This window comes from Patiria miniata, unplaced genomic scaffold, assembly GCF_015706575.1.
Source record: "Patiria miniata isolate m_02_andy unplaced genomic scaffold, ASM1570657v1 HiC_scaffold_3, whole genome shotgun sequence".
Taxonomy (NCBI): domain Eukaryota; kingdom Metazoa; phylum Echinodermata; class Asteroidea; order Valvatida; family Asterinidae; genus Patiria; species Patiria miniata.
The window spans coordinates 36,052,020-36,071,493 of record NW_024037069.1 but is presented as its reverse complement, the minus strand read 5'-3'; positions in this window follow the sequence as shown (position 1 = coordinate 36,071,493).

Genomic DNA, 19,474 nt, shown 5'->3' with positions numbered 1-19,474 from the left:
AGCTACAAAATACTAATGGAACCTGTAGTATGCATTTCTTTCCAGTGTGCACAACACATGTAATATTCTATGGTATTTGGTCCATGACAGCCACGTACAGGGGGTTAGGGTTAAAAAGAGTGGAACTTAATTACCTTTTTAGAAAAATTGAAAAAACAATTAAACAGATGCAAGCCTCACCCTAGAAGGTTGGAAAGAAATCACTCGCAAAGATTATTGTTCCCCACGGCTCCTAAAAAGAGTGGTTTGTCACTCGTTCACATTTAGGCCAAAAAAAAAAGTCTCCGGTTTCTGGTATGAGCGCGCGTCGCCGTAGCCATGCGCGTCGGCAAAATGAAAAAGGTTTTTTTTCAATACAAGATGATGTTTTAAAACCGCCAAACTCACTGGTTTGACTGGAATTCTGCTGCTGCACAATTTTAACGTGTTTTTAGATGGGGTTATGATCAAGAATAAGATTTATGTGGCCTCTCTGGACTCCCATATATTTGCACTAAGTTTAGTCGGGCACCATTTGCAGTCATCAGCCGACATTTGAAGCCAAAAAAAAAAAAAAAAAACAGGTAAAAACTAGAAATGTGTTTGTGGACAAACACTGAGCTGTTTCGACCGTTTTATTAATGACTGCAGTAAAGGAGTTTCATCCAGGTCGAATGAACATGTACATGCGTATTCTATACAAATAGTGTCTATGCTACGTCCCTGACTAAGCATGAACATGAAATCTGTCAAAGTCAGCCGGAAATCGGCTAAAACGGTCACTGTGGACAGGATTTGACCTCAGCAACACGTGCGCTGCGCGCGGGCTGACTGACATACGATATGTACAACGTACGTGCTTGTACATGTACATTGCGGACTGTGCATGTTTTAAAGCAGAGTTATTGTCAACCTGAAGTTTTAAGCGTGCGCAGGGCATGTCCAAGTTTGCTTATTGCCTCGAAGCTTTGAAATATTTTAGACCTACCCTTAAATAGACAATTAAAGTAAGAACTAATATAAAAACTGCCATGGTTGATTTTTCAGGAATTTTCTAAGGAAAAAGGGTCTTTTTATTATAACTTCCGGTCTGATGACGTCATACACCTTAAACTTCGCACACGTCTTAAGTGGGTCAAGGTCATCATATACACCAATATTTAGGCGATTCCGACAAACTTCGCCACAGACATCTATTCAAAATACATTTTTGAAAATTTTCAACCTGTCGCTAGAGGGCGCTCGAAGATTGTATGACGTCATCGGTAGAAGATTTGAAGAAAACTATCAGCCAAGAGACTAACACCGTTAAAAGCAAGTTCATATCTATTACCACTTTTAAATAATAAGCCACTTCCGGTTTGGGCCTTTTTCGACCGGAAGCAAGGGTCACGTGATTTTACGCACACTGAATGAAATAAAGGCCTCAACCTACTCTACCACTTGCAGGCAACAGAATGCTGCGGACGCGTACGGTTGATTTCTTATGCATTTTTAAATATTAAAAGTGTCACAATTTAATTGCCTATAAATAAACACCAGATGACGTCATCATGACGTCATCATTACACAATGTTGTTTGAATTAGGGTCATTGCTTGGACAAAGATTGGTGTAAATGAATTACTGGCAAAGTGTCGAAAATGCCCTTTGAAAATTGACATTTAAAAAAAAAATTCTGTGTACAAAGTCTATGGGAAAAATTAAATATTCAAAATTCCATAATAAATCACATGATGACGTCAGCATGACGAAAAGTTTCGGCACACATCTTCAGATGGTGGTCTAAGTGTGTGCCAGGTTTGAAGTCGATCGGATTTGAAAAAAAGCCAAAAGTGACTTGTAGAACGAAAACACGTGTTATCCTATGAGAAAAAAGTCTGAAAAATAAAAGAGAAAAAAAACTAGAGCTGTATGTCTGTTTGCAAACAGAACACAGGGCTTTTTCGCATTTTACAAATATTTATGTTTTGTTGGTCCTTTTGCAGTAACTTTTCAGAGTGCTTCATGCAGTTAAAGGTTGTTCAAAACGCTTAGAATAATTCCTAAAATATAAGTTTATCAAATGACGTCACTTGCTCTGCAATGACGTCATCGTTAAAACCCTTCTCAATGCACATTTTGTCATTGTGGTTTTGGTTTGAACCAAGTTTAATGTCTATCCGATGAAAGAAAGTGTGCAATTTGTGGAAGCAGAATAAAATTATAAATATCTAAACAATAATAAAAACCAAACGATGACGTCATTGTCACGTCACTTCAAACTTTGCATACTAGTACCATTATCTACCTACCCACTAAGTTTCATGACAGTCAGACCTTCCCTTATATGTGTTGTAAAAAATTGCATTTTTATGACGTCATGATGACGTCACACATTTTTTTCAAAATTTTGTGCGAATAGCTATTACCTAACAGACCTAATACAAAAAGAATTTTGAATTTTGCATGTTATGTTCGAGAGATATGGCTAAAAGGTCAAAAACTTTAAATATTCATATAAAATCTCGAGATGACATCATCCTGACGTCACATCATTTTTTACCTATACCACATCCCAGTCTAGTGACATATTAAGTTTCAACCCAATCAGACTGACAGTTGTGCAGATTTAGGACTGCATAATATGCACGTAAATTTTTAAAAATCAATAAGAAATTAGGTGATGACGTCATCATGACGTCATAGTCTTGGCATAATTTCTGTATGAGGGTCTTCCTTGCCTGTAACTTAACATTGATGACGATTCCAGATCGCCAAGTTATAAAAATGGTGGCTTGAAAACGTGTACAAAGTCATTGGGCTAACACGTGTACAAAGTCAATAGGTTAAAAAATCCCACTGCAGAAAAACTGCACCTTTAAATATGTGATTTGCCTTTGAACTGAAATATTTTTATCAAATATTACTTGATATTCTGACTCTTGGGAAAATTTTGAATCAAATGACAGCGCGAAAAAAAGACGATTATTCTGTCCTTCTCATAGTAATTCTTGGCCGAAGTTCAGAACTGCTCAGTAAGATATCAGTGTTGTATATGAAAAGACTTGTGGAAAATTCCACTGCAGAAAAACTGCACCTTTAAATACGTAACATAGGGCTTTTCGGCATTATGATTTTTTATTATACGTCCCTGACTATGCGCATGCATGAACATAAAATCTGTTAGCCGAAAATCGGCTAAAACGATCACTGTGATGTGGACAGGATTTGACCTCGACAACATGTGCTCTGTAGGTTGACTGACATACGATGTATGTGCGTAACGTACATGTACGTGTATGTACATATAGACGTTCTGTGCATGTTTTAAAGCAGAGGTATTGTCAACCTGAAGTTTTAAGTGTGCGCAGGGCATGTCCGAGTTCGCTTATTGCCTCGAAGCTTTGAAATGTTTTAGACCTACCCTTAAATCGACAATTAAAGTAAAAACTAACATAAAAACTGCCATGGTTGATTTTTCAGGAATTTTCAAATGAAAAAGGGTCTTTTTATTATAACTTCCGGTCTGATGACGTCATTCGCCTAAAACTTCGCATACGTCTTAAGTGGGTCAAGGTCATCATATACACCAATATTTAGGCGATTCCGACAAACTTCGCCACAGACATCTTTTCAAAATACATTTTTGAAAATTTTCAACCTGTCGCTAGAGGGCGCTCAAAGATTGCATGACGTCATCGGTAGATGATTTGAAGAATACTTTCAGCCAAGAGACTAACACCGTTGGAAGCAAGTTCATATCTATTACCACTTTCAAATAATAAGCCACTTCCGGTTTCGTCCGGTTTCGACTGGAAGCAAGGGTCATGTGATTTAACGGTACACGAGAAAAAAAGTTAACTTACATTTGTTTTAGCACTTGCCGCAAACGGCAAGTTGCGGGAAACCATGATTGATTTTATATAGATTGTATCAACATTTAATTGCTTGTCACGTGACAGCTGATGATGCCATCACACCATCATTTGTCAAAAATAATCTTTGCATTCTGTCGTCCGAGCGGTTTGTGATATCCACGGAATCAGCACCGGTCTGTCATTGGGTAGCGTGGCGACAGTGCATGAATCCGGCGATCCCCTAGATGGAGCGGTGATTAGTTTAATCTAATTAAAAGACAGCAGAGAGAGAGACACATAGGACACGTCTGTATCGTTTAAGTTCTAAACCAGTTTTCTCCTATATTTAACTGAACACACACTTTTAATCAAAGATCCTTTAATTTTAAATAGCACAACTTACAAATAGTCGTTCTTAAAACGCGCTTTCTGAAATGTGATTGGATTGTCCTACCCTTCCCTAATCCGTGATTGGCTGCAAGTTTTGTTGAGCGTGATCGATGCACTGCCTTGTCACAAGAGGGCGCAATTAGTTTTCACCGGTGGAAAATGAGAGTGACTCGCAGAGAAAACACATGCGCAGTAGGATCTAGGAGTCGTCTGCCGCGCTTATATATTAATGCCAATAATAAACAATGGGGGTTAAACAAGGGACGACAGATGTACTCCATATGCGCGAGCCCATGGTTGTATTATTTGTATCATTTTTTTCAAATGTACCGTACTGTACTTGGGCTATAACGAGAACGGGAACATGAAGGTCATATAATTATGTGATGTTATTCATGATGAACGTGATAGTTGTATTATTCATGATCGTACTCGAGTTGTGCGGAGATAGCATCATTATACATCCACGTATTATAGTCTCAGCATTGAAATTTGAAAGCGTCGAGTGAGGGTGCGCTCTACTATTTTGTGTGTATGTATGTATGTGTGACTACAAATTCGTATCCTTGTGGAGACACACACACAATAGGGAACAAAACATTGTAAAGGTCTCCACAGGGCAATTTCTATAGATGAATAGGTCTCCACAAGGTTTTCACGAAATAGATATATGGGTTTTACTCAAAAACTAGGAATTTCCAAGGTGGGTTGATCTGTCGCAAATGAAAGAGTTTTAGAAAAGGGATATTAAGTCCAAATTTCAGCCCAGGAAACTAATTTTGGTTAAAATAAGAGCATTTTGAAACTTCACTTTCAAAATTGAACACTTTACTACACGAGAACAAAGGAATGTCTCCACAAGGATACAAATTTGAGAATGGGTGGGTGGGTGTGTGTGTGTGTGTGCCAAAACTGTTTGTTTTGAAGAAGGACGTTACGTTAATACAGTATTACGTTGGGTTGTGTAGCTGTGTATCAACGTCAGGAGACCCCGCATGTGAAACACCGAAATCATCGTTTCGTCAGCCTTTCAACGCAATTTACTCCTTTAATGATTTATTTTTGAGCCCAAGAAACTGTTTACAGTGTAACTTAGGTATTGAACGTTTCACTCATAAATTTTGAGGCTAAAATGACGCTTTATAAGCACTACTTTCGACTTCATGTTCTCAGCATGCAGGCACGTTCTTTCACATTTCAGGGAGCCAAGGTTCGGGTCATGTGTGCGGGAGTCACTGTGACCTTTTAGTAAAATACAATTAAATTAATTGTTGATTTCATTGTCGCGCGACTGGCGTCCTTTATTGAGCAAATACATTAGGCGCGCACATTACAGAACCAATGATCTTTTTTGCACTTACTTGTACAAGTTAAGTAAAGGTCACAGTGACGACACAATTTGACGAGATTCCTTATACTTTTTGACGCCAAATTTGTCAACAAACGATTCCCGCAGAGGGGGGCTTTAGCGAAACAGAATAGCCACTAACTATTTTCGAACACTGAGGGCGTTGTCTTTTGAGGCGGCTGAAACCACGTGCGAGCGCGAGCAGGGTCGATCTCATCACGCACGAGTGTCAGTTTTTATTAGGTAGCTGTCAGAGGACTTCATGCAGTGGAAAACAACAACATCAGTTTACATTTGAGACAGTTAACTGTTAAGGCATAACGCGTTATTAGCGGTGTGCCTTTTGGCTGGAGGTGTCGAGTTTCAAAGCAAGTTTTTGGAGGTAATTCAGCATTCAGTGTTCACAAATTTAAACATCCTCGTGTGACCATATTTCGCGCACTTAGTACTTTGTCTTTGACCGATTTTTTTCTTGCAAAAACTAAATCCTACATAGTTATGGACTTTACTAGTTTAATATCGGACTAATAAACTACATGGACAAATTATTTGAACAATATCGAACGTCAATGAAGCGCCAAGGACGTCGTCGTCTGCAGATGAGTCAAATTGGCTGCCACAAAAGTTTCGTGCCCATAATTCTACGGAGTCTCCATTGTGTCCTACTTCTTAAAACAATGTGGATCGATGTTTGTTGAATAAAGGGTTAGTTTATCATGTGCAGAACTTTGGTCTCTAGTTTGATAAACTCACTTTTATTTGCCATCTGACATTGTTACTAAGTACATGTTTGTTTAAATATGACATAAAATGTCTGAAATTTTGGTAAAAACAACTGCATGTTGCATGCAAAATATTTAGATCATATCATAATTGAAAATTGGAGGTAAATAATCTAAATCCACAAATATTATAAAACTTTTGTCGAAAGTCTAAGAAGTTTAGTTGAATCATATGGATGGAAAGAGTTCCGAGAATTTTTGATTTGCTGAAAATCATGTGCCAATTACGTAACATTTTACAAATGTATGCAGATTCTCCTGAAATGATAGAATTTAGAAACATTTGCAATGTAACTTAAGTAAGCCGTGGCTATTTCTTTTACATGTAAGTACATGGACAAATATTTGAAATGATTCATCCATCAAAAACATAACAAAACCACCCTTCTGTAAGTGTAACAATGTTTTCCGGCATTTATTGCTCATTCTAATACACCTGCGATTTATCAATCAATCGTACAGGCGTGCGCGCCTGCAGGTGGTCGACCATACCGTGGCCGATCCGATCGCGCTGCCTCGACACATGGTTGCATGATACACATCATTTCAATAAAAACAAAAAAACAGGTAGGCTATTGGCCTACATTGTACTTTTTGGGTACTTTAAACATTACGATTAGGTCTTATTCCGACAAAAATATATTTTAAGGCATATTCATTCCAACAAACAACTTGGTACCGAAATCTGCATCTCTGCAAAACAGATCGTAAAATAAAAACGTGATATAAGGTGCACGTCGTATTTCGTGCTCTGTAATTCTGATTACGCCCTCTGTTGTTAAGTGAAAGTTGACCGAAGTTGTCTTTCACGTTTCGGGGTTGAACGTCGACACTGATTGGAAATTCGTAGCGATGTTTTAATTAGTTTTCTGGGCCATTCAATAATGTTACGTTTTGTATCTAGTGAGTACGGCAATATTTTACACTCTCTTTGTTTTCTTTCAAATCACTTCTCGGAAAAGCTTTTGATTTTCGCATAACTACATTGAGAAGAAAGGCGTTGTGACGATGGATCAACGACGGTGATGATGTCGGTCCGTGTTGTGTGAAAAAAGATACGAGCTGAGAAAGTTGGTTGCGCGAATATTGGGCAGCGCGAATTTGGGGCAGTTGGTAATATGGCATTGATGTTGTTTGGTTTTATTGATTGTTTTTTTTTCCTTTTGTTATTGCATATTAATAGGAGATGGATAGCCTGGAAACAGTTAGGCGGTGTGGGGGAAAGAAGGTGCCGTATCCGAAGGCGATCAGAGCTGTAATCGCCAAGCTTAAGCCCACTCCACATAGTGTAGAAGTAGGCTTAGCTGACAACAGTGCGTGCATCAAAGCTGTTGCATATGACGGAGTGCTCAGTGGGTACAAGGAGGGAGATGCTATTCTAGTTCGGCATTTTCAGAGGGGAACGTCTTGTGTCTTGATTTTCAATAAGACATCGAAGATCATTGTATGTCCAGCCATGAAAGACATACCAAGTCACTTCTTGAAGGCGGCAGAAGAGTTGATAGATCCAGCTCAACCTGTTGTGGTGGCGATTGGAGCAATACATGGTCACGAAGCTGCCACCGTTGGCAAGGGTGTGTCAATCGAGGGAGTCGTTGTAGAAGTAAGTAGTAATTAGTTGCAAATGCTTCTGATGTATATTGCATTGTAGATGTTGGATATAAGTACATGAACATGTACATAGAATTGATTGTGGTATAGTGGCCTCTTAATTACATGTAGCAGTAAGTGGACAAACACATACATGTAGTTCAAAATGTATTTTTTGTACATGTACAAGAATTTTTAATTTTTGTAAAAGGTCGACATCAAAATGTTTGTACTGTTGTGCAAGCTTAGTATTGTGACTTTTTATGGTAGTACTGTACGTCATAAGTACTTCATTTAAATTGTTGAATGCAATAGTGGTTCATGTGTAGGTTGTTCACTAAAAAATGTCGATTTATAAAATGCTATTCGCTCTGCAAAAATCCTTCACCTGGTGAAAATTTGTGTATACATTTTTACAGTTTTTTTCTAGCTTATGAAAGTCAAAACTTAAATAGCTGTGTCCAGAAGTGGTTTTAATTTTTGCCAACAACTGCAACTTAATGGATGTTATACAGAAACATCAGATTTAGAGGCTATTTTCTAAAAATGTAGGATCTTTACTATGTGAATGTTTTTGTAGATTGCCTCACATTTCTGAAAATTGTTCACGCTCAATAGATATTACAGGTTATTTTAAAACATGTATTTGAATACAGGATGAACTACCAAGAAGAATCAAGGGGACACAGAGTGTGAGAAACATGAGAGTACAAGACAAGACTGGTGTAATCCAAGTGGCTCTTTGGAATGACAAGGCCAGCAGTCCAGTTAAGACTGGTGACAAAGTCAAGATCACGCACGTCACTGCGAAACATAGTGACTTCCTAAAGGAAATGGCGGTTTTGTCCACAAGGAACACGCAAATTGAGGTTTGTATTCATAGACTGTTTTATTTGTTTTGTCTTTATTGGATGTTGACGTGTGTTGTTTGAATTTTTTTGGTAACTGAGAGAAGGCTGGTTCAAACTTCATGTGAATGTGAATTTGAAGCAAATTGTGACATCTATAGTGGAGATTTTCTGCGAATGATTTGAACCACTAATTGAACATATCTCATTTGTGAAAATGAATCGAATGATTCGCATTCCTGTGAAGTTTGAGTTTACGTTAAACAGTACTGCATGGTTTTGCATGAGAATATTTCTGGTGCAGTAAGAGATGTGTTACCCTACTGTCATGTGGTAACTTTAGTTTTCTGTAGAGGGCAAAGACATTAGAAAGAGACAGCAGTGAGTATGTCTGATAACTTTGGCAAAATATATGAAAGTGATTTAATCCAATATCATAACAAACAGATACATTTGGAGTAAATAATAGAGTAATAGAGTAATATTGAAAAAATAAGTAACAATGCATTGTTTCAGTATGTCCACATGGACTTCAATGGAAACATTACTTTACAACTCATGGCGATGTATACATATAAGACAAAACTACAGGGGAAACGTAACTATATAATCTTATGGCCATAGCTTCTAGAACTCTTATCTATGTCCCAGGAGCCTGGCCACACCCCACAGTCTGGCCAGCTTATCACTCATTATAATAACTGACTTTCCACTTCATGGCTTCATGCCAGCCAGGCTGTGGTTACACTGCCTTGCTAGTGCTCCATACAAACAGGTGGTCTATACAAGCAAGTCATTGTTCTAGCTAGCCTAATATATTCACTGCAACCACACATGGGAAGGCCATGCTTCAGCGTCTATATATGAAGTGGTGTAAACAATGGAAGTTTCTTTGGCCTCATGGTGAAACCATGGTGTGTGCAATCTACAACTACAATTTACTAAGACTTATACATGGTCTAAATTCCTTCAATGAACAAGTTCCAAGTAATTAACCTAGCTCATGACCTTTCAACGAATGTCTGTCAACTTCCAGGAAACTTTGGGAAACTTTCTATTAACAATTTGAGTAACTTATTCCTCCATGTGAAACTTATAACTGTAAGCAAGTGTAATAAAAAGGGTTTACAAAGAATTATTAGAGTATAAGCATAAGAAAACAAAATCATGCAATCATGTCAATTAAATTATAAATTAGCAAAAGAAAAAAATGACACATTCACAAAAGGATTTAAGTCATGACATGCATGCTAGCTCATCAAGAAGAATGCAGGAAGGTGTGACGTAACAAAGAATACTCAATGATTATTGACACTCGTTCATTTTTTGAAGGGCTTGAAACTTGTTAAAGGATGTATTTTGTTGAATTGTAATTGTAATGTATTGAAGTATGTATTTGTTATTTGAAGAGTAATTTTCAAGTTACTTCAAGAGTTATCACATGCAGGTAAAATGTGAAAAATTCGGCAGAAGGTACGTTATAGACATTGGAGTTCGATACGCTAGTAAATAACAACGAAACCTTTATTTTTTTTTACATGAAATATGTTTCGTAAGCTGTATATTTTCTCACATTTTAATTTGTGTATATGTTGTCACATTTTAATTAGACAATTTGAAGGGTAATACATGTATTTGATACGTTTTTTTGAGGATGAATTTATAAACAAACAACACTACAAAATATAACTGCATGATGGAGGGAATATGTTATGAGAGTATTGCGAAGTCATAATCATTTTGTTTGAAACAAAAACAATGAAGTGTGATTTTTGATTAACTGTAGATTAATTGCTTATCTCTCAATTTTTTCCAGTTGTTTAAAGTGTCTAGTTTAATGAAGTATTCATAAGATGAATTTGCGTCGGGGTGATGTAAATCAATATTAGGTTTTGCTCTTCACCGACGTACATGTAATATACACTGTATATTGAGTGTGTAACCATAGAGTGGAAAAATCACTTGGGTGGGACTCGAACCCACGACCACCTGGTTTCTAGTGCAGATCGATATCTATATAGAGGTCACTCGACTACCGAGCTGACGGGATCCTGTGGCTGGTTGAAATCTCATGTATATAGCAGCGGGTACTACTGCAATTTAACTATTCTTGAGATGAATTTGTGTCGGGGTGACGTAAATCAATATTAGGTTTTGGTCTTCATCGAAACGTATATACACAAATGTAACACTGTATACTCAGTGTGTTCACCCGAGTGAACCTTGGAAACGTTGTGAACATGCCGAGTATACAGTTAAGTTATGCGTACACTGAGTAAACAGTGTAGACATCCGTGTAGGGCAAAACCTAATATAGATTTAATGAAGTAATTGTAACATATGCCAGGATTTGATTCGCAGTATGTTTTTTTGTTGTATTGTCTATTAAGACCTATAAGTTTTATATTTTAATTGCAGGTTGTGGCTGATGAAGTAGAAGTTCAAGTGCTAGCTGTAGAAGGCGAGACAGTAGATAGTCTGCTTCTCATGTGTGAAGTACGTGGAGAACTGGTGACATTGAATATTGCAAATGAGATTGCATCTGAAATTTGGAGCACTGCAAATCGTGAGGACATCATGAAGTTGTTAGAAGACAAACAAGTGTTTCAGTTGATTGTTGAGGGAACAAATGTTGTTGGAGTAACAGGTGATAAGTCAAAGGCCAAGAAAAGCCTAAACTTGTAAAGATATTGGTTGCTAAGAACATAAAGGAACGTTTATGACAAATATTTCATAACGTTGTTTTGTTAGTTTTTCTTAAGTTGTTTTTTTACTAGAATGGCAGCGCAAAAGGAAACTTGATGATGAATGGTTAAATTAGAATTCGTGGCTGAACGATAGTACATGTATGTCAGAAATGTAGGAATATATGGAAAAAGGTTTAAAAAGAAATGTCTTTTTGCAGGATACATGTCTTTTCAGATTTGAGAAATGTAATGCTGGTGGTCATGTATTACAAAATATTTAACAACTTGAAACTAAAATGTTACTTCATTTTAGTGATATTATTTGAAAAAAAATAGAACACTACTTTGGTGCATATTTTGGGGGTGTGGTTGAGGGTAATACATGTAATGTTAAATCAAATTAGGTTTTGCGTACATGTACTATCGTTCAGCCACGAATTCCAATTTAACCATTCATCATCAAATTAGGTTTTGCCCTACACCGACGTTCCATCTTATAATGGTAATAATGTTGTTGTTTGTTTAAGATTTTGTTTGAAAGCTAATAATTTCTTTGGGACGACAGTCAGTGTGAAAATACTGGAAAAATGTATGTGCTGAGCCTGAGGGTGGTCATGGTGTGCATGGGGTTTTGACCATTTGTGTTGTTGCCTAAAACACTAGATTCCTAGAACGTCCTCGCTGATGTTCTTTTTAAAAATCGTGGATGTGTTTCTGAAAGTAATATAATAAAGTGAATGGTGTCTACTTTGAGAATTCTGCAAACATTCCATTTTGGGTTACTGCTGATATTTAGAATATTTTGGCATAGTGTGTCACAAATTACATGTACGACAATTATGTTTGGTTAGGGGTATAATTGTCAAATGTGGATAATGATCATTAAGTGTGGAAAACTGAAAATGTGTATTTAATTGTGGAATTAGGAAGTTTCTTAAAAATCGGTTTGTTTTGACAAAATTATGAGGCAAAAATGAGAACAGAAATGATAGCTATAATCACTTTGTAGAGAGAGCAGTCAGTCTGAACGGTTGCCCACTTTTCTTAAAGTCTGAAGGGTAATAAGACGTTGGAAAATCCTAATGTTGATATATTTCAATGTAATCATGATCATGGTGTTTTTATGATTGAAAATATGTTTGTTGAGTTTTCCAATTTTGGAACATTTTGAATTCTTTGGGAAAACAAACAAGAGTTTGTTTATTGTTGATGAAAGACTTTGATTTGAAGTGAATGGTGTCTAGTTTGATAATACGTGTACTATGAAAATTCCATTTGAGTTAATTGGTTGCCAAATATTTGTACCATATGCTGTCGTAAAGATAACGACAAAATGTCTGATTATCATTGTCAAATGTGACTATGTGATTATTAAGTGTTGAAAACTGAAAAAGTAGATATTTTCATTGTGTATTTTTTAAAGTTTCTTAGTAATCTTAAGTTTCTTAGTTTGTTCTAACAAAGTGATGATGTTCTTTTCTTAGCAAAAAAATGAGAGGTAACTAACTTGTAAGTTCAGAGAGCATGGTGATTTTCTTAAACTCAGTATAGGGTTGGATGTTGGAAAAACATGTACATACAGTATACCTCAGTGTCTTGTGCTAATTATGATCCTGGTTGTTTTCTGTGATTGAAAGTATATGTTTTTTGAATTTTCAAATCTTGAGGACATCATGAAGTCTTTTGAAAAGAGACAACTATTTTGCTTGATTGTTGATGGAACAAATATTATTGGATTAAAAAGGTGAAAAAAACCTAAATTTTTTAAAGTGTTATTAGTTGCTTACGAAACGTATTATACTCTGTTAAAACAATAACCGACGACAAGCATAGGTGTTTGTTTGGGAGAATGATTGTGAAATGTGGATATGTGATCAGTAATTAAAGTGTGGAAGACCTGAAATGTGTAATTCATTAAGTTTTTTAGTAATTGGTATGATTTCACAAATTTTTGAGATTCTTTTATAAAAAGAACATGGTACATGTATATGTTGAGAGCTGACAAAAAAGGTCAGAGAGCTGTCACTGTAATTTTTTTTCTTTATATTGGAAAAACATTAGTCCGAGTAACGTGGACCCTACAAAAATCGCCTTTTTAAACATTTGGACAGGTGTTGACGATAGTAGAGCCATTTCAAACTTGCCTGTTGACGCATCCCAGGAAGACCATCATTTTTAGCGCCAAAATAGCTTTAAACTACCAGCTATGCAGCTAAAGATATCTGTAGACCTCCAGGATGAAGTTGGTGGTATCCTGGTTGACTTACCATCTGGATGGAAAGTGGAATTTTCAGCTTTTATAATATTCCGATGGATTCTTCTATCTCACCGTGCTTTCTCACTGTGTGAACTCATTGAGTTCACAGTGTGAAGAACCTGTCGGAATAAAGCTGAAAATTCCACTTTCCATCTAGATGGTTAGTCAACCATAGTACCATCAACTTAATCTTGGAAGTCTACAGATATCTTAGGTTGCAAATCTGGTTGTTTTTTTACTATTTGGGGGCTGAAAATGATGGTTTTGCTGGGATGTGTCAGAATGGAAGTTTGAAATAACTGTATGGCCAGCTTGGACCCTATTATTGCCAAAACCTGTCCAAATGTTAAAAAAGATGTTAAAAAAAATTTGTAGTCGGGTCCAAGTTACTCGGACTAGAAAACATTATGTTGATAGACCTCAGTGTAAAGAGGGGATATAAAATTTATGATCATGGTTGCCTTTATACATTTTGGATGCATGGTGCTTATTGAATTTTTGGAAGAAAAAAAGATGCCTTCTTTCTATTATGCTAATCACACATAGTGTTATCATTGGGTTGTCAAGAAGTTATAACCATTCGATGTGATATGGATGAACATTATACAGTTACGTAGTGTGAGGGAGGGGGGGTGCACGGTATAGGGATATTATGCAGAATGGTTTTAGAATGGTTTAGAAGTGACATTTTCACTCCTGTTCACTCAACCCCCAAGCTTGTGTATTAATCTGTCCATTTTGAATGTGAATAGCCTAAAAAATGTGTGTTTCTCATCATAGTAAATTCAGTAAAATAAAAACCAGTCATGTGTTGTTTTTGCTACAGCACAACTGGATTAAGATGATCACCTCTGCAAGCTGGGTGGTTGAGTGGTATATTTGGAATCTGTGGGTTTGAGCATGGAGCTAAAAAAAACCCACATGGTTTGAGGCATACTTTGATGAGTGTGTTTATGATTCTTTTGTGAAATATGAGTTACAACTTTGGGTAAATTGTAATAAAATTGGTAGAGCTTGACATAAAAGTGCACAGTCAGAAGGTCACAGTTTTCAATTTGACAAGTGATAGAATTGTGGAAAGCAGAACAGAATTGTAGAGAACTATAGTTGTTTCGATTCACCATGGGGACGTAGTATACATTGAGGTTTACATTTGTACTCAAGTGTACAGTTGTAATTAGTGATATTTGAGGTTTGGATTTGTACCAAAGTGTTTATATTGTTGATATGTAGTGAAGACTTAGTGTTCAGTTATACTTGTTGATATTTGTACTTGGTTTTTTTTTTAAATCGGAGATTGTTCATCAAGAACTCTCACCCGCAGTGCAGGTGGGCGTGAAACAGTGATTAAAGTTTTTGTGAATCCTTGAAATATTTTGTTCGATTTGTAGTTCATTTTTGGAGTGCCTGTTTTCTAGTAAATCTGTTTGCAACAGAGCATAAGCCTTAATTGCCTTTCTCGACAGTTCTCAGCTTTTAGGAAAACTAGGGGGAGGGGGTGGTAGTAGTCCATGCATGGTTCATTAAATATTTTGGTTTACGGATTGACGTGGGTTTATCCTCGTTTGAAGAAATCGGGGATGGTCAGGGGTTGAGAAATCGCACTCAAAATAAAATGCTGAGTAATGAGTATATGATCATCCCTTGCTCTATCCCATGGTTATAGACCCGTGGACGTGTCGGTATACACCGCCACGCGTTCATCTCATTGAACAGCCTTTGGATCGGCAAACATCGGCGGGAATAGAATTTCCGTTTGAGTCCCGCAATTTAACGAGCACTTTTATGACCAGAACTTACACAAAACCTTATCCGCGAACTTTGAGTTGTTTAGGATCTGTCTGTCATTCCAAAGAAATTTCGGGACCCAAACGAAAATGCTGGCCGATCGAAAGCTGTTCAATGAGATGTACGCGACGTGGCGGTGTTTACATGTACCGTCACGTTCACATGTACCGCCACGTTCACGGGTCTATGGCAACTGTACTGGTGTAATTAATTCACAGTGGTTTTAAGGACAACTAGTAGAGCGCCCTCTTATTTGTGTTAGTATGGTGCCTCAGAATTTCATACAGACTATAGGCCTTTCTTTTGATACGTCACGCATCACGTGACAAAACAAACCCGCCATTTTGGTTGGCAAACTACCGATGTTGACAAATCTCGGGTCGTCGTTTCCCGCGCAATTCGAGTGTCACAGCAGCTGAACAGTCTGACGTGACGTTCGTAAGTCTCTTGAAAATACGAAAGGTGAAAGCGGCCGGCGGCGTCACAATGGTTGTTACTTGTTGTTGTTGCAACAAGCGGCACATGAAAGACTCGGGAATAAAATGTTTCCGTTTTCCCGATTTTGAGGCCTTTCCAGTGCAACGGCAGGCTTGGATTTGTGCCGTACGGCAACACAGCGACTGGACAGATGTCTTTGATGAGCAGTGGCAACCATCACTACATGATAGGATCTGCAGTCGACACTTTGTTTCTGGTCAGTAAACAGGTAAAGGTCTATCACTAGGCCTACATCTATGGGCATTGTTTGAAGTTTTTATAAATCATGAAAGCCTCAACCGGTTAAGATTATTTGTGTTTTTATTTCAACAAACCATGGGAGGAATAAATTAAAAACATAAGAATCATGAATGATTAGGCCTAGGCCAGGGCACCTAGGCCTAGCCTAGGCCTCCAGGCCTATGATAAAAAAGGGTCTATTCTTAGGCAATTGACGAGGCAAACCATCATGACCATGCTAACCAGCATGACAAGTCAAGTGCTAGCCTTGACATGGCCCACACTGGAGTAGGATAGACTCCAGGACTCTGCATCATCATGCATGCAATAAAATATTTTGGGTATTTATTATTATTATTGATAAATGGATAGTATTATGCAAAGAAATAGGGGGGGGGGGGAATGTAGCTGAACGCATATTGCAATTTCATCATAACCTTGATTTTATTTTAATTATTCTTTATCTTTTCTGATTTGGGATTTTGCAGGAAATTACTCCAGAGATGACAATCATGTGGACTTTGTTCCAACTGTATTTAGCGGAACTACAACTGACCAACTCAGGAAAGGGCAGGAGCAACTTACACGTTACGAGAGATGGCAGAAGCGCTCAGATCGAAAGAGGAAGCAAACCACCACTTCACCATCCACGTCACAGCTGGAACCAGACCCAGTGACTAAGTACGTTTGCATTTTTCTTATGACATTTGATTTACATACACTATCAGTCTCCTTTTTGATAAGATCACTTCACTTAATGAGATGTGAGAGAAGTATCAGGGTTCTCGCGGCATGAAAACAAAAGATAGAAAATGAAGTCTTATATAAGGTCAAATAAAAAAACAAACATGTTTAGTGCTTGCCTTTTTGCAAAAAAGGAAGCGGGAGGCCCTTTGATTGATTTAATTCTCCAAAATGGCCACCTGACTAGGCTATGTTGCAAAATGGCTGCCAGTTTTTTGGTTTTTTTATTACCGCCATTGGACTCAGGAAATGACAGACCAGCTTTTTATGGGCTAGGCCAAAATGATGTCTGTTTAAAATTTATCATTTTTTTGGTTGCTAAAAAAAATGAAATAGGAGGCGGCCTCCAAAGAGCAAGTGGGCGGGAACGCTAAACGTGTTTTTTTTAATTATTTGACCTACTTCTTTTCTCAAATTCCAGCCCTAAACAGTAAATTAATAGTCATGGAGTTTTTTTGAGGACCAATATATTTTGAATTTTAAACTTTTTGTAAGTTCATTTTTTTTAACTTCAGGCCCAACAAAAAAAAAAACCAGGTTATCATCCCCGCCCACATGCCTTTTTGAAGCAACCGCCTTTAATTTAAATTTTTTTTACACCTCAATATTTTTTATAATGCATAAAAATAATAATTAATTGGGTACTTTGATTAAATACATACAACATTGTTTAATGTGAATAACTTTACTCTACTTAGGCCAAAAAATAATAGTTCCGCATCTGGTTACCCTACCTACCCTGAATGGGGAAAAAAAACCCAGCACATCACGGCTTTCCCTACATGTATACCTACCTACTCATGTAATTTTCAAATGCCATGTATTAATCAGAAGCATTTCTTTGGCCTAATGCAAAGCCTAATGCTAATTGCCTTTTCCCAAAATCTTTTTGTTTTTTTAATTTTTCTTCCAGCAGCTCGCCTTTGCTGCCACCATCCACAAAGAGTAGGAAGGAAAATTGTGTGCACGAAACAACTACCCGACAAGCTTCAAGTCAGATCATGGATCCCCAGGAATGTGACCCACACAAAATGTACCATGATGAAATAGCAAATCTAAAATCTGATATTCGCTCCCTACACAGTAAAGTGGACAAACTAAAGTGGTCCAATGATAGAATTAAATCTGACAAAAAATGTAAATTCTATACCGGTCTTCCTTCTTATTTAGTTTTTTTGTGGTTATTTCATCAGCTTGTTCAGGGTGTGTCTTCTTCGTTTTGCAGATGTCTTAATTTAAAGGATCAGTTATTTTTAGTTCTTATGAAGCTTAGGCTGGATTTACTTTTTGATGACATAGCGGACCGCTTTCAAATTTCACGATCCAGTGCTTCCAAGATATTTAATTTATGGATTAAGCACATGGCTGGCAAGATGAAGCCATTGATACATTGGCCAGATAGAAACACTCTTAGACGCACTCTTCCCAAAGCTTTTAAGAAGTCAAATAAGTATCGCAAAACAACAGTCATCATTGACTGCTTTGAAATATTTATGCAACGTCCTTCAGATCTCAAACTTAGAGCACACACATATAGTCACTACAAACATCACAATACTATCAAGGTTTTAATAGGCATTTCACCTACTGGTGCAGTTATGTTTTTGTCCAGATGTTTTGGAGGTAGAGTTTCCGATAAAACATTGACCCAGAAGAGTGGGCTTTATGAGAAACTGTTGCCTGGTGACCTCATCTTAGCTGACAGGGGGTTCACTATTGGTGAGGAACTTGCTGTACATGGTGCTACTCTGGCCATTCCTGCATTCACTAAAGGGAAGAAACAACTATCTGGACAGGAAGTTGCAGGTTCACGCAGTCTATCAAATGTCCGCATCCATGTAGAAAGAGCAATAGGGCGTATTAAGGAATTTCACATTTTGCAGCATGTTGTACCCATAACGTTGGTTAGAACTATAGATGACATAATTGCAGTGTGTGCTGCATTGACCAATCTTCTTCCAGCTCTAGTCAAGTAGTGTGGCTACCTCAATTAAAGGAATTTAACATCCAATTTGTTCTGTGGACACTACTGTCCATTTCATTTTATACCCTAAACGGGCTCCTTGGGCAAACAAGAGAGGCTTCTTTGTTACCACTTTTGAGAACCATGTGCATGAATTCCTGAATGTACCAAAGTTTTTAGTCACAGTGTCTTCATGTGAGAGTCAGGCATGGTCGATGAGCAAATATGTTCATGTTTCTAACAATGGTCTGCCACTGCCAGACTAATCCGCACCCCACTGACTTCTGATCATGCTAAAAATGCAAAGGATGAACTGGGAACCAGTCTAGGTCTCACCCAACTCTCTTTCTCTGACTGTTGGGAGTATTTGTGCACGGAGCCCGTAAGGGAACATAAGTACGATGAACCAATCTTTACCATGTCAATAATGCAGTAATGTGAACATTAAAAGGTATTAAGGCAAAAAAAAGAGTCTAGCTCTTCAGTGTGTGGACTGCAGAGCAATGCAGTGGCATAGCCAAAGGGCACCCCCCAACCAAAACA